Source organism: Microtus pennsylvanicus, chromosome 19 (assembly GCF_037038515.1).
Source record: "Microtus pennsylvanicus isolate mMicPen1 chromosome 19, mMicPen1.hap1, whole genome shotgun sequence".
NCBI lineage: Eukaryota > Metazoa > Chordata > Mammalia > Rodentia > Cricetidae > Microtus > Microtus pennsylvanicus.
The window spans coordinates 35588477-35604351 of NC_134597.1; positions in this window are offsets into that span (position 1 = coordinate 35588477).

Consider the following 15875-nt stretch of genomic DNA (forward strand, 5'->3'; position numbering starts at 1 on the left):
TACTAACCATTCTTATATGTGTTCTATATCACGGAAAGTGCTTCTAAGAACTTCATGCAATTTTCTCTCTTCAATAAAATGTTTATAAAATCACAGTGAGCTTGAGGTCAGTTGAGCAGGGACATAAATCTCATCACATGACATGTGTCTGCCTGTTCCGGCTCCCAATTCCAAACCCTTTGGCTAAAGAGAACTAACTTCTCCCAGTTCTTTGTGGTTCCAGACAATGAGGCTGTGCAAGCTGCTGGCTTATTATATAATATTCCCTTCATCCTTTCTGTGCCTTAGACTTGATGTTTGCCTACAGCAAAAACGCATTGAAAGCCTAATCCCTTAGGAGATACTCTTAGGAGATGAGACTTTTAGCGGTGAACAGGTCCTAAGGGAAAACCTTATGGAGAGGGTGAGTGCCCCTGGTAAAAGGCATCTTACATTCTCAAGGACACAAGGAGATGGCTGCCTGAGAACCAGGAAGTGCATCTTCACCAGACACCGAATTCACTGGTACCTCAAACTTAGATATGTGAACTTCTAAAATCATTAAAAGAAATCTTTCATTGTTTATAAACAATGCAGTCTTTGCTACCCTGTAATAGCACCATTGCTTAAGAAAGTGTGCATGGTTTGTTTCCTAACAGTCCTTCAAGTCTTGACTTAAGGTCACTTCCACAAAGTAGGTTTTTCTGGTTTTTGTTTTGTTTTGTTTTTGTTCATTGTCTTCAGCATGCCCAGAGTACACACACACACACACACACACACACTACACACATTAAAGTAACCAACTAACTTTGCCTTTTGATTGCCACTAAAAGATTAGCTGAGTGCTGACATCCCAATCACTGAGAACAGTACGTGAGGTAGAAAGGACTCAATGACTCCAACACAGTATATTCCACCCGAGTGTTTTTAACACCACCTAGGAATGTTCAGCAGCTCCATCACCTCAATGATTGTCCTTGTACCAATTGAGTTCTAGGGGAAAAAAAGATGTATTTAGCTTCTGGTTCTGGAGACTTAAGTTCCAGATTGGATAGCAGCAGTTTGTTTCTTCAGTATTACGTTCGAAGAACTCGCTGGGACAGTGTGAATGGGATCAGAAAGTGGGGGACACTGAGAGATTCTGCACAAGTTCCTTCCAAACATAAGTTGGAACCAGCAGGATGCTGCCAGCCCTTACCTTTCAACATTCAGCTAAAACACTGACTCAAACAACGTCATATCACCTAATAAGACAGATTATACCATGGGTCTCATTCACCAAGAGCTGTGAAAGCCCAGAAGATGCATCCAGATTCCAGAGAAGTCAAAAGAGCCAGCCATCCCAAATTCATTGCAGGATTGTCTGGGGCCTTTGGTCAGATATCAGATAGACCTTCGGATGTACCTCAGTGATAGAAGTTTCATGCTCAACCTCTGCTCAACTGGATTCTTCCCCTGTCCTCCTTTCTCCCTTCTTCACCTTCTGTTCCCTCACTTGTTTTTTATTCTCCTCCCTTCCTTTACCTTCTCATCACTTCCATTTCCGTTCACAGACCATGATCATAAAATCAACCCCACTTCAACCTCCAAGACTCTATCACTTGGCTGTGACAGCATGAAACAATGATTCTGGCTTCTAAAAGTTATTTGGAATCATGGATATTTTAATGCATAGAAATTACCTGCATAGACACTCAGGAGAACAGGTCCTCCACCTGGCCGTAGTGTGGGCGAGCCAGTCCCAAAATAAAGAGCAAGGAGGAGCTGTCCCCCACCACCAATCTGTCCTGTGGCAGCATGGGGGGGGGGGGAGAGTTGCCATCCTTTTCACTAATGTCTGAAGCAGGTGGGAGAAATAGTCCTGAGGTCACAAGAGTAGGAGATCAGGCCCTGCCCCACACCAGCTGCAGCACTTGGGAGAGCAGGCCCTGTACCTCACCTGGGGAACATACTAGAGTCAACCCTGTTGGCAAGGGTGTGGGTGAGCCAGCCCCAAAGTTGTAAGTATGCCCCCCAACTATTTGTCTGCTATGTGGTGGGTGGTATGAATTGGGGTGAGATATCCCCTTACCCTTAGCCCTTTTACAGTCTGCAACAGACAAGAAAGCTGATCCCTTCTTACCAGTTGCAGGACTCAAGAAAGTGGGTCCTATTCCTTGCCTAGACAAGCACAGCAGAGCTGGACAGGCAGTTAGAGGTAAGGGTGACTCAGGACTGAGGTTGTGAGCAAAGGAGAGCTGTCCCCGTTACTTATCTGACATGGGGTAGCATGGGCAGAGAGAGAGAGATGCTCCCCCAGCCTTTGCCCATCAATGCCTGAGACCCGTGGAAGAGCTGGCATGGGGTCACAAGAGATGGAGAGCTTTCCCTGGCCCTCATCAGCTGTAGCACTTCAGAGAGTGGCCGCTGTGCCTCTCAGGTGTAACACATAAACGGACTCTGATAACTGGCTCCAATAGTGCAGGTGTGGGAAAGCAGACCCTGAGGGCGTGAAAGAAGGAGAACCAGCTCCACTCATTCCTGCAGAGTGTGAATTAGCTGAGGCAATGTTGGAGAGCTCACCCTAACGGAGAGGACCAGGCAGCAGTGGAGAGCTGACTAATTTTGCCCTGTGGCCGCCCAGGCCCAGAACCAGGGTTATGACTTGACCTTCCACAACATTCATCCCATCTATGATCTGCTAAAGCATGTAAAGGAACTTGATCCACGGACTCAATGCTGCAGGATCTCCCACAACACAGAGCAATCGCAGGATACCCAAGAAGAGGCCTAGTGAGGGCAGAATATCAACAGTGGAATAGAAACCAGAGGTCTAGAACCAGATCAATGACGCTTTGCAATGAAAATCTGCAAATAAAGACACATGGACAAAAGTTTACTGCACGACTCACTGTGTCACACTGCAGCTTCCATGATGAGACTTTCGATTTTTTTGCCATTTTTCCCCTTTTGTCTTAAATTTTGGATTTTTCTAGGGGAGATGTGTGTAGGCAGAAGACATATGCAAAGGGGTAGGAAATGAATGGGATCAAGATACATGATGTAAAAGACACCTAGAATAAATAAAAAGAAAGAGAAAAAAGAAATTTGCCTGCAGAGTAAACTATCACAAATAAATAAAAACAGATTGATGTGGGGATGGGGAGCAGGAAGGGGTGAAGGGCATGATCACAAAGGATTATAAGAGAACTTTGGGGAAAGGTAAAAATGGTCAATGTCTTCATGGCAGTAAGAATTTCATAAATGTATACACATGCCAAAACTTAGAAATTACATGATTTAAAAATGTGCAGCTTACTGTATCTCAGTTATAATGCAATAAAGCTGTTTAACAAAAAATAAAGAGGGGAGAAAAAGGTAGAATTAAAGAAAATAGGAAAGGAAGAGGAATGAGGAAGTGATTACATGGGCCTAATGTTTAAAAAAGCCTAAGAAATTAACAAAATTGTGCTTTATTCCTAATACAATTCGTTCTTTGTTTTGCCTTTGTCCACGTGAATAAGTATTTTACAAAGGCCTGCCATACTTGCTGTTCTCAATGCTATCACCTTAGTTTGTCCTGATGAACTCTGAGATGAGGATGCATGTTATTTTTTTTCATAGATTTTTTTTTGAGCTATACATTTTTCTCTGTTCCCCTCCCTTCCTCAGCCCTCCCCTTCTACCCTCTCCAATGGTTGTCTTTTTCTACTTCCCATGTAGATTAGATCCATGTATGCCACTCTTAGGGCCTTCATTGTTCTCTAGGTTCTCTGGAATTGTGAATTGTAGGCTGGTTTTCTTTGCCTTATGTCTAAAGACCACTTACGAGTAAGTCCATATGATAATTGTCTTTGTGGGTCTGGGTTACCTCACTCAATATGATGTTTTCTAGCTCCATCCATTTGCCTGCAAATTTTAAGATGTCATTATTTTTCTCTGCTGTGTAGTACTCCATTGTGTAAATTACCATATTCTTTTCAGTTCTGGCTATGACAAACAATGCTGCTATGAACATAGTAGAACACACGTCCTTATGGTATGATTGAGCATCCTTTGGATATATACCCAACAGTGGCATTGCTGAGTCTTGAGGTAGGTTGTTTCTTAATTTTCTGAGAAATCACCACTCTGACATCCAAAGGGACTATGCCAATTTGCACTCCCACAGCAATGGAGGAATGTTCCCTTTACCCCACATCCTCTCCCGAATAAGTTGTCATCAGTGTTTTTGACCTTGACCATTCTTACAGGCATAAGATGGATCTCAGAGTTGTTTTAATTTGCATTTTTCTAATGACTAAGGATATTGATAATTTCCTTAAGTGTTTTTCAGCCATTTTAGATTCCTCTGTTGAGAATTCTCTGTTTAGGTCTGTACTCCATTTATTTTATTGGATTATTTGTTCTTTTGATGACCAATTTCTTGAGTTCTTTGTTTATTTTAGAGATCAGACCTATGTCTGATGTGGGGTTGGTGAAGATCTTTTCCCACTCTGTAGGCTGCCATTTTGTCTTGTTGACCGTGTCTTTGCTTTACAGACACTTTGCAGAAACTTTTCCGTTTCAGGAGGTCCCATCTATTAATTGTTTCTCTCAGTGTCTGTGCTGCTGGGGTTATATTTAGGAAGTGGTCTCCTGTACCAATGTGTTCAAATGTACTTCCCACTTTCTCTTCTTTGAGGTTCAGTGTGGCTGGCTTTATGTTGAGGTCTTTGATCCATTTGGACTTGAGTTTTGTGCATAGATATGTGTCTGTTTTCATTCTTCGACATGTTGATATCCAGTTAAGTCAGCATCATTTGTTAAATATGCTTTCTTTTTTTCCATTTTATATATTTTGCTTCTTTGTCAAAAATCAGGTCTTCATAAGTATGTAGATTAATATCGGGGTATTCAATTCAGTTCCATTTGTCCTCCTGTCTGTTATTATGCCAATACCAGGCTGTTTTCAATACTATAGCTCTGTAGTAGAGTTTGAAGTCAGGAATTGTGATGCCTCCAGAAGTTCCTTTACTATACAGAATTGTTTTGGCTATCCTAGGTTTTTTGTTTTTCCATATGAAGTTGAAGACCATTTTTTCGAGGTCTGTGAAGAATTTTTCTGGGATTTTTATGGGCATTGCACTGAATCTGTAGATTGCTTTTGGTAAGATTGCCATTTTTACTATGTTAATTCTACATACCCAAGATCATGGGAGATCTTTCCACTAACTGATGTTTTCTTCAATTTTTTTCTTCAAAGATTTAAAGCTCTTGTCATAAGAGTCTTCCACTTGTTTGGTTAGAGTTACTCTGAGATATTTTATGCTATTTGTGGCTATTGTGAAGGGTGATGCTTCTCTGATTTCTTTCCCAGTCCTTTTATCATCTGTGTACAAGGGGCCTACTGATTTTTTTTTAGTTAATCTTGTATCCTGCTACATTACTGAAAGTGTTTATGAGTTGTAGAAGTTCCTTGGTAGAATTTTGGGGGTTGCTTATGTGAACTATCATATCATCAGCAAATAGTGAGAGTTTGACATCTTTTCTGATTTGTATCTCCTTGATCTTCTTTTGTTGTCTTATTGCTCTAGCTAGGACCTCAAGAACTATATTGAATAGATATGGAGAGAGTGGACAACTATGTCTTTTTCCTGATTTTAGTGGGATCACTGTGAGTTTCTCTCCATTTAGTTTGATGTTGACTGTTGGCTTGCTGTATATTGCCTTTATTATGTTTAGCTATTTCCTTGTAGAGAATGCATGTTATTAATAATATCCAATGTGCCCTACATTGCCAGAGTTTCTGCCTTTGAATGTGGAGTGTGGTATATAGCAGATTAGAGCTGTAACAACATCAGCTCACTGTCTCGCATTCTGGTGTGGCTGCCAAGTGAGAAAGCCAGCACACAGAATACTGCAGCACCCTCGCTAAGTCCCTACGAAAATGTCAGGCTTCAAGAACCTGTGATGTAAATACTCAGCTGCATCCTGGCAAACATTGCATCTCGACGCTGTTTCACAAATGTTGCTGCACAACTTTCAATAAGTGGAATTTTCCTTAAATCAAAGTAAAATATGTAAGCTGTGCTATGCCCCATAAACAATAGGTGTCTCCTAAGTGCTTCTTGTGTGAGTTCCTCAGGACGAGCTTTCCTTCATTCATTTTTCTTTCTTCCCACTTCAGTTCTTTTTGTTAAATTCCCACTCCTCCCTGCTTCCTTCCTTCACACTTGGCCTTTTTCTGGGTGTATTACATACTCTCATTTCTTTTAAAGCACACAAGTATTAAATGTTAAACACAGCACTGGCTCTCTCCCACCCTGTCAGATAGCTTCACTCCTCAAAAACAAATGATTTCCTCAGCTTTCCGTGTCTTCACTCAGCAGCATGAAGAACACATGTACTGCAGTGATGGCTTACAAAGCTGCCAGTCCCCAAGTGTAACCACTGATATCGCATGTTGTGGAGCAGGTTCTGATGATGGGGGAAAATGATTTTACAGGTGGGCCGCATGCTACATAGCTGGAAAATTAGTGCTTGAGAGGTTGAGGCAGAAAAATTAGGAGTCCAAGGCCAGCCTGAGCTATATAGCAAGTTTGAAGCTATAGTAGTACTTATATGTGTTTATCTATTCACACAGACTATGTCAATATTTTTAAATGATAACATATTCTGTTTGATACTTTGACATTTTCACAGACTAATATAAAATTTGTGTGCATGTCTTAATACAGAGTTCACAGAAAGACTCGATCAAAAATAGGATCAAAGGGGTCCAAAGAGAAGACTCAGAAGTTAATAGCATGCACTGCTCTTCCAGAAGACCCAAGTTCAGGTCCTAGTACCAATACTAAGTGGCTAGAGACTTCTTGTAACTCCAGCTTCAGGAGGAACCAATGCTTCTGACCTCAGAGGGCATTTGCACTCATGGGCACAAGCTCACACATGTACACAGAGTTAACAACAAACAAAACAAAGTTTTTAAAGCTGGAAAATGAGTAAGTAAGGTACCTGATATTGTCCTCTGCCATCCACGAGTGCCCACATGTTTGCACATACACATGCACATAAACAAGTAAAGACAGAAACTTTTTATTCTGCTACCATGAAAGTACATGCAATCTCTTCCACAGCGGAACGTATCATTTACCAAAACTAAATCCACGCTCCTAGACCATTGGAATTGAAATTAGACTCAGAACAGGCATCCCTAGGTCCCCTTGAACAAGAATTGTATTTCCTGTCAATAGTAGTAGTCTTGGTTGAATCCTGGAACAAAAAGTACAAGGACGTTTGTGGGAAAACTAGTGAAATACACATTAGGCCTATACTTTGGTAACAGAAATGGGCCGATGTCAGTTTCCTGGGTTTGGCCATTAGGCTGTATTTATGTGAAGTATTTCTATTCAGGGAAGCCAGAGGGAAAAGTGTTCAGAAATTCATACTATACTGACAACTTTTCTTAAGTCCAAATTGTTTCCAAAATACATAAAATATTTTAAAATAAGCACTGTTCTAATTTTAAAATAAAATATGACACTTCTATGGTGAATTATCTCCTGCATAGTTTTAAAATAATAAATGTTAAATATAATTGCTTAAGACAGTGGTTGTGATCAACTGGGATTATTTATATGTGGGTAGAAATAACATCACTTTTTGTTTTGTATATTCCTTTTTATGTTAATCAACTTTCCATTAATATAAAAAATGTCTAAGATAATCCACTCATATAAAGAAAGGGTTTATTTTGGCTCACAGTTTTAGAGGTCCAGTTCACCCATTGCTTTGGACCTCCTAGACAAAAGCAATACATCATGGAAGTAGCCTTAGACAGAGCAAAGCCATTTGCCCCATAGTCAAGACTTTCACATTGGAAGAAATTGGATGTCCTAAAAATCGCCTTTAAGGTCATGTCCCCCATTCTAAATACTTTCATGTTGCTATGATAAACAGCATGATCAAAAGCAACTTGGAAAGGAAAAGGTTTATTTTAGCTTGCAACTTATAAGTCCATTATCTAGGAACGCCAAGGACAGGAGCTCAAGGAAGGCACTGAAGCAGAGCCGCTGGAACACCACTTCCTGGCTCGCTCCTGCGCTCCCTTCCAGACATCTGTGTTGTTATACAACCCAGGAAGGCCTGCAAGCCAATGAAGGCAATTCTTTAGTTGAGTTCTCTCTTCCCACATGTGCCACATAGACAAAGAAAGCTTACAATGGCAGCTCTCCTGACCTGAGGGCTCCAGGCCCCACCTCTTCATGTTCTCACCACATCTTTATAGCACAAACGTTGGAACCGAGAGCATTAACCGGTGGCCCCATGGGAGACATTCCATCTAAGTTAGCATTTTCCAGGCAGGAGAAAGATTTGCTCTGTGTACTGAGATAGCTTGTGTTGGTTTCCTTGTGAAAACAAATGAGAGGTAAAATGTTTTATGTGCTTCTCGGAAAAAAAAAAAAAACAAATAGTTTTCAAAATAATTTAACTAAATGAGATTTAAAATATATACACTTAATTGCAGTAAATACTATCCCAATTTACTATCATCTATTGGCAAACTGAAATTCCCCAGCAATCATTGTACCAGTGAGGCCCTAGGCCTACTAACACTGTCTCAAGAATTACATCAAAATTTCCTCCATGTTTAAAAGTTTTGTGGCTTGATTTCAGAGACCTTAGGATCAGACATACCAAGTACTTGACACACCAGGTATTAATTCTCGAGATGTACTATCTTGCCATAACTTCTGGAAACTGTCATTGTGCATATTTTTCCCTAGGCCATGACAGGTGCACTATCTGGACCACAATAGTGCTTCCCTTATCTAGGGGTTCACTTCCCATGGATTTACCTCCCTGCAGTAAACATGGTCTAACATTGTCAAATGGAAACAAAACAATAAACCATCGAATGTTTGCCTCAAGAATAGGGTGATGAGCTGTTGGCCCTGGATCATTGGGCTACTGGCGGCCCTGCTTAGTTGCTGAGGAATCTCATCAGGACGGGTGAGTGTGTGCTATCCAGGGGCGGACTGTCCCGGAAGAGGGCACAAACCCCCTCCCCCAGCTCCTTCTGCAGGGCTGTCTCTCTTTCCCACGATCCAGCCCCCCCCCTGCACCCCTCCCCAACCCTGCCCTGCTGTATGCTAGGACCAGTGCTCAAGTACAGTTTTAAGCTCCTAAACTAAGGCGACCCACCCAGAGCGGTGAGTGCCTGCCTACCGGGCAGACCTCAGGGTCCCCTGTAAGGGAGCCGGGCACCTTCAGCTCTGGCGCCAGGCTTCCTGCGCGCTCCTGGATACCATCCCCCCCTTGCTCCATTCATCCTGTTGGCCCTGGATCATTGGGCTACTGGCGGCCCTGTTTAGTTGCTGAGGAACCCCATCAGGACGGGTGAGTGTGTGCTATCCAGGGGCGGGAACGGTTCCTACTTCTACACTGAAGAGATATACCCAGAGAGTCAATCACAACAAAGACTGGACCAAGAGACCAGGCCTCTCCTGGCCCCATTTGAAGGAAGAGATGGGAAGGCGCCAATACAAGAATTCCTCCAACAACCTGAAAGGCAACATGACACCACCAGAAACCAGGGATCCCGAAATAAGAAGAATTGTACACCCTACTCCTGAAGAAATAGAAGAAATCGACTCAAAAGTTAACTATATGAAAATAATAGAGGACCTTAAACAGGAGGTGAAAAACTGCCATAAACAATTAGAGATTACAAACAAAAAGGTAGAGGAAATGAATAAATCGCTCAAAGACACGCAAGAAAACCAAGAGAAACAAGAAAAAGCAATCAAACAGGTTAGGGAAGCGGTTCAAGACATGAAGAATGAAATGGAAGCATTGAAGAAAGCACAAACCGAGGGAAGAATGGAGATGGAAAATCTGGGTAAACGAACAGGAACGACAGAGACAGGTACTAACAACAGATTACAAGAGATAGAAGAGAGAATATCAGACACTGAAGATACCATAGAGAAAATAAACACACTGATCAAAGAAAACAGCAAAACCAACAAATTCTCATCACAAAACATTCAGGAAATTTGGGACACAATAAAAAGACCAAACCTAAGAATAATTGGAGTAGAAGAAGGAGAAGAAGTGCAGCTCAACGGTACAGAAAATATACTTAATAAAATTATAGAAGAAAACTTTCCCAACCTGAAGAAAGAGGTACCTATGAAGGTTCAAGAAGCATACAGAACACCAAATAGGCTGGATCAAAAGAAAACATCCCCTCGCCATATAATAATCAAAACACAAAATATACAGAATAAAGAAAGAATATTAAGAGCCGCAAAGGAAAAAGGCCAAGTTACTTATAAAGGTAAACCTATCAGACTTACACCTGACTTCTCTATGGAAACCATGAAAGCCAGAAGGTCCTGGATAGATGTACTGCAAAAATTAAGAGATCATGGATGCAAGCCCAGACTACTATATCCAGCCAAGCTTTCGTTCACTATAAATGGAGAAAACAAAATTTTCCAGGATAAAAACAAATTTAAACAATACGTAGCCACAAATCCAGCCTTACAGAAAATTATAGAAGGAAAATCACTAACCAAGGAGTCCAACAATGCCCACAATAACTCAGTCATCTAGAGACCTTTCACCAGCGCATCTCAAAGAAGGGAAACACACAAACCCTACTACTAAAAAAGTGACCGGAGTTAACAACCACTGGTCATTAATATCACTTAATGTCAATGGGCTCAACTCACCTATAAAAAGGCACAGACTAAGGGATTGGATTCGAAAACAGGATCCAACATTCTGCTGTCTACAAGAAACACACCTCAACCACAAAGACAGGCACCTACTCAGAGTAAAGGGCTGGGAAAAGGCCTATCAAGCAAATGGACCTAAGAAACAAGCAGGTGTGGCCATACTAATTTCTAACAAAGTGGACTTCAAACTTAAATCAATCAGAAGAGATGGAGAGGGACATTTTATACTCATAACAGGAACAATTCATCAGGATGAAGTCTCAATTCTGAATATCTACGCCCCTAATATAAAAGCACCCACGTATGTAAAAGAAACATTACTAAAACTCAAGGCAGCCATCAAACCACACACACTAATAGTAGGAGACTTCAACACTCCTCTCTCACCAATGGACAGGTCAATCAAACAGAAACCTAACAGAGAAATTAGAGAATTAATGGAGGTAATGAAGCAAATGGACTTAACAGACATCTATAGATTATTCCACCCGAACAGGAAAGAATATACCTTCTTCTCTGCAGCTCATGAAACCTTCTCGAAAATTGACCACATACTCGGTAGCAAAGCTAACTTACATAGTTACAAAAAAATATTAGTAACCACCTGTGTCTTATCAGATCACCATGGATTAAAGTTAGAATTCAACAACAATGCTACCCCCAGAAAGCCTACAAACTCATGGAAACTGAACAGTCAACTACTGAACCATACCTGGATTAAGGAAGAAATAAAGAAAGAAATTAAAGTCTTCCTTGAATTCAATGAAAATAAAGAAACAACATACTCAAACTTATGGGACACTATGAAAGCAGTGCTAAAAGGAAAGTTCATCGCACTAAGTGCCCACTTAAAGAAAACAGAGAAAGCACATATTGAAGACTTAACAGCCCACCTAAAAGCTCTAGAAAAAAAAGAAGCAGACTCACCTAGGAGGAGTAGAAGATTGGAAATAATCAAACTGAGGGCTGAAATCAACAAAATAGAAACACAGAAAACAGTCCAAAGAATCAATGAAACAAAAAGCTGGTTCCTGGAGAAAATCAACAAGATTGATAAACCCCTATCCAAACTAATCAAACGGCAGAGAGAGAACACGCAAATTAATAAGATCAGGAATGAAAAGGGGGACATAACCACAAACACAGAGGAAATTCAGAGAGTCATTAGATCTTACTACAAAAGCCTGTATGCCACTAAACTGGAAAATCTAAAAGAAATGGACACTTTTTTAGATAAATACCATTTACCAAAATTAAGCCAGGACCAGGTGAACAATCTAAACAGACCTGTAAGTCGCGAAGAATTAGAAGCTGTTATCAAAAACCTCCCTACCAAAAAAAGCCCAGGGCCAGATGGGTTCAATGCGGAATTCTACCAGAACTTCCAAGAAGACCTAATTCCTATTCTCCTCAATGTATTCCACAATATAGAAACAGAAGGGTCACTACCAAATTCCTTTTATGAAGCTACAGTTACTCTGATACCAAAACCACGCAAAGACTCAACCAGGAAAGAGAATTACAGGCCGATCTCACTCATGAATATCGACGCAAAAATCCTCAACAAAATACTGGCAAACCGAATCCAAGAACACATCCGAAAAATTATACATTATGATCAAGTAGGCTTCATTCCTGAGATGCAGGGCTGGTTCAACATACGAAAATCTATCAATGTAATCCAGCATATAAACAAACTGAAAGAAAAAAACCATATGATCATTTCATTAGATGCTGAAAAAGCATTTGACAAAATTCAACATCCATTTATGTTAAAAGTCTTGGAGAGATTAGGGATACAAGGGTCATACCTAAATATAATAAAAGCTATATACAGCAAACCGACAGCTAACATCAAATTAAACGGAGAGAAACTCAAAGCCATCCCGCTTAACTCAGGAACACGACAAGGCTGTCCACTTTCACCATACCTCTTCAATATAGTGCTGGAAGTTCTAGCAATAGCAATAAGACAACATAATGGGATCAAGGGGATTCGAATTGGAAAGGAAGAAGTTAAACTTTCATTATTTGCAGATGATATGATAGTGTACATAAGCGACCCCCAAAACTCCACCAAAGAACTTTTACAGCTGATAAACAGCTTTAGTAATGTGGCAGGATACAAGATCAACTCCAAAAAATCAGTCGCCCTCTTATACACAAAGGATATGGAAGCAGAGAGGGAAATCAGAGAAGCTTCTCCATTCACGATAGCCACAAACAGCATAAAATATCTTGGGGTAAATCTAACCAAGGAAGTGAAAGATCTATTTGATAAGAACTTTAAGGCATTGAAGAAAGAAATTGAGGAGGATACCAAAAAATGGATGGACATCCCTTGCTCTTGGATTGGGAGGATCAACATAGTAAAAATGGCAATTCTACCAAAGGCAATTTATAGATTCAATGCAATCCCCATCAAGATCCCATCAAAATTCTTCACAGATATGGAGAGGACAATAATCAACTTTATATGGAAAAACAAAAAACCCAGGATAGCCAAAACAATCCTATACAATAAAGGATTGTCTGGAGGCATTACCATCCCTGACTTCAAACTCTATTACAGAGCTACAGTAATGAAAACAGGGTGGTACTGGCATAAAAACAGAGAAGTCGACCAATGGAATCGTATAGAAGACCCGGATTTAATCCCACAAACCTATGAACACCTCATATTCGATAAAGGAGCTAAAAGTATACAATGGAAGAAAGAAAACATCTTCAACAAATGGTGCTGGCACAACTGGATGTCAACCTGTAGAAGAATGAAAATAGACCCATATCTATCACCGTGCACAAAACTCAAGTCCAAATGGATTAAAGACCTCAATATCAGCCCGATAACACTGAACCTGATAGAAGAGAAAGTGGGAAATACCCTACAACAGATGGGCACAGGTGATCGCTTCTTAGGTATAACCCCAGAAGCACAGACATTAAGGGCAACATTGAATAAATGGGACCTACTAAAACTGAGAAGCTTCTGTAAAGCAAAGGACACTGTCACTAAGACACAAAGGCAACCTACTGACTGGGAGAAGATCTTCACCAACCCCACAACAGACAAAGGTCTGATCTCCAAAATATATAGAGAACTCAAGAAACTAGACTTTAAAAGGCTAATTAACCCAATTAAAAAATGGGGCACTGAACTGAACAGAGAATTCTCAACAGAAGAAGTTCAAATGGCCAAAAGACACTTAAGGTCATGTTCAACCTCCTTAGCGATCAGGGAAATGCAAATCAAAACAACTTTGAGATATCATCTTACACCTGTCAGAATGGCTAAAGTCAAAAACACCAAGGATAGCCTTTGCTGGAGAGGCTGTGGAGGAAGGGGTACCCTCATTCATTGCTGGTGGGAATGCAATCTTGTGCAAACCACTGTGGAAGTCAGTGTTTCGGTTTCTCAGGAAATTCGGGATCAACCTACCCCTCGACTCAGCAATACCACTCTTGGGAATTTACCCAAGAGATGCTCTATCATATGTCAAAAGCATTTGTTCAACTATGTTCATAGCAGTATTATTTGTAATAGCCAGAACCTGGAAACAACCTAGATGCCCTTCAATGGAAGAATGGATGAAGAAAGTATGGAATATATACACATTAGAGTACTACGCTGCGGTAAAAAACAATGACTTCTCGAATTTTGCATGCAAATGGATGGAAATAGAAAACACTATCCTGAGTGAGGTATCCCAGACCCAAAAAGATGAACATGGGATGTACTCACTCATAATTGGTTTCTAGCCATAAATAGGGACCACGGAGTCTACAATAGGCGAATCTAAAGAAGCTAAGTAAGAAGGTGAACCCAAGGAAAAACATATAGTTATCCTCTTGGATAAGGGAAGTATACAAAATTGCCGGGGAGAAAAGTGGGATGTTGGGGGTGGGGTGGGATGGGGGTAAGGGGAGATGGGGAGAGAAAAGGTAGAAGGAAAGGAGGAGGGACTTGGGGAAACAGGAGGATCGGGATAAAAGAAGGTTGGATAGGGGAGCACGGAACCCCATTTCTTAATTAAAGGACCCACTTTAGGATGGGCAGGAGACTTGACCCTAGAGGGGATCCCAGGTGCCCAAGCTGAGGCCCCCAGTTAGTTCCTTGGGCAGCTGAGGATAGGGAACCTGAAATGACCCTATCCTAGAGCAATACTGACGAATATCATGCATATCATCCTAGAACTTTCATCTGGCGACGGATGGAGATAGAAACAGAGACCCACACTGGAACACTGGATAGAGCTCCCAAAGTCCCAAGGAGGAGCAGAAGGAGGGAGAACATGAGCAAAGAAGTCGGGACCACGAGGGGTGCACCCACCCACTGAGACAGTGGAGCTGATCTACTGGGAGCTCACCAAGGCCAGCTGGACTGTTACCAAAAAAAGCATGGGATAAAACTGGACTCTCTGAACATGACGAACAATGAGGGCTGATGAGACGCCAAGGACAATGGCACGCGGTTTTGATCCAACGCAATGTGCTGGCTTGGTGGGAGCCTAGCCAGTTTGGATGTTCACCTTCCTAGATATGGACGGAGGGGGGAGGACCTAGGACTTACCACAGGGCAGGGAACCCTGACTGCTCTTTGGACTGGAGAGGGAGGGGGAGAAAAGTGGGGGGAAGGGGAGAGGGGTGGGAGGAGGGGGAGAAGAATGGGAGGAGGGGGAGGGAAATGGGAGGCTGGGAGGAGGTGGAAATTTGTTTTTTTTTCTTTCTTTTCTTTATTCTCCTTTTATCAATAAAAAAATACATAAAAAAAAAAGAATAGGGTGATGAGGGCTGGTGAGACGGATCAACAGGTAAAGGTCTTGCTTCCTGACTATGTAAGCCTGGCCACCTAAGTTTAATTCTGGACACCCATGTAAAGATTCTGAGGCTACGTGTGTACTGGGGCAGACACACACACACACACATTATACAGACACACAATAATACATGACAACAGAGCCAGGCATGGTGTTGCATGCCTTTAAACACATCACTTGGGAGGTACAAAGAGGTAGTCTGTCTAAATTTAAGGCCAATCTGATCTACACAGTGAGTTCCAGAATAAACACGGCTATATAGAGAGACACCCTGATTTAAGAAGATAAATAAATAATAGTAGCTGATGAAGTCCATGCCTTCTCTCTTGGGATGTTCACTGTGCCCACAAAGGTCCATAATGTGAACACTACC